This window comes from Echinops telfairi, unplaced genomic scaffold (assembly GCF_000313985.2).
Source record: "Echinops telfairi isolate 266 unplaced genomic scaffold, ASM31398v2 ScPeMD7_5;HRSCAF=22, whole genome shotgun sequence".
Classification (NCBI taxonomy): domain Eukaryota; kingdom Metazoa; phylum Chordata; class Mammalia; order Afrosoricida; family Tenrecidae; genus Echinops; species Echinops telfairi.
The window spans coordinates 43,949,967-43,951,284 of NW_022103901.1; the positions used below are offsets into that span (position 1 = coordinate 43,949,967).

At 50.2% G+C, this 1,318-nt stretch overlaps 1 protein-coding gene and 1 pseudogene across 2 annotated transcripts in view; both read left to right on the plus strand.

The window, feature by feature from the left end:
• The window catches only part of MPV17L (MPV17 mitochondrial inner membrane protein like), a 42,231-nt gene that overhangs the window by 23,020 nt on the left and 17,893 nt on the right, over window positions 1-1,318 (plus strand). The gene's annotated exons all lie outside the window — the stretch shown is intronic.
• LOC105978894 lies at window positions 265-1,269 on the plus strand (annotated as a pseudogene).

Below are 1,318 nucleotides of genomic sequence, written 5' to 3' on the forward strand. Positions count from 1 at the left end.
TTAGGCCTCTGACAGCATTGTCTCAAGCCAGGGCCAGGCCTTCTGTCAGCCATTTTGACCTCAGTAAGCCATTTTCTCTAATCAGCATGGTCTCTAAGAAATTCAAGGGGTGATTTCTACCTCTGAACTCAAAATGCATTAACAACATTCATTTTTGTCATTTCACCCTGGAATAACCAAAGACTATAACCAAACAAAATAATCAAAACTTTAACTTCCCATATTCTTTCCCGAAAACAACCCAGTAAACTGCATGGACATATCTAACCTCTAGGTAGCCAAAGATGAAAAACTACCATGAGGCAGAGATAGAAAACGCATCTCCTCTTCATCTTTATGATTAGTTTCTCTAGTACCCCACTCCTGGTATCATGATGTGTTAGTCCAGGTAGACTAGAGAAACAAATTCATAGATACTCACATGTGTATAAGAGTGAGCTTTTTGAAGTTCACCCTGTAGTCCCATGGATCTGTGTCTTGCTTCAACAGTGTTTGAACGAAACAGGTCCCGAGACTGCCTTCCTCCAACCTTCCACCACTCTCCAGTTTCCTTTCTGGGCGTCACCTTTGGGACCATCTTCTTGCCCATCCCCTCTTATTGGGACCAGGGAACCCTTTTATTTTGTGTGTGGTGACCTCCAAACCGACCAATCATGAGCTCTTAGATCCATCAGAATTATTCCGCCGATGCTGAGGCCAGTGTCAACCATCTGGTCAGCCTGCATCTGCAGGCCTCTGACACCTGCCTCTCTCTGGGCTGCTTTTTCGACCGAGATGATGTGGCCTTGGAAGGCGGGGGACACTTCTTCCACGAGCTGGCGAAGGAGAAGCACCAGGGGCCTAGCGTCTCTTGAAGCTGCAGCACCAGCGCGGCAGGCGCACCCTCTCCCAAGATGTGCAGATGCCGTCCCAAGATGAGTGGGGTAGAACCTGGACGCCATGGAAGCTGGACTGGTCCTGGAGAAGAATCTCAACCAGGCTCTTCTGGACCTGCATGTGTGGGGTCCACTCACACTGACCCCCATCTCTGTGACTTTCTAGAGAACCACTTCCTGGAGGAGAAGGTGAAACTCCTCAAGAAGATCGGCGACCACCTGACCAACCTCTGCACACTGGCCAGACCCCAGGCCGGGCTGGGCGAGTATCTCTTCCAGAGGCTCACCCTCAAACCTGACTAGGAACCTGTGGCACCAAGCCACCTGTGAGCGACCCTGTGCCTGAACCTGTCCCGGCAACTACAGCGCCACCTCCCTGGAGCCCCTCCCCCAAGCTGAGAGCCAAATGGAAGCAATAAAGCTTCCTTTTGTAGCAAAAAAAA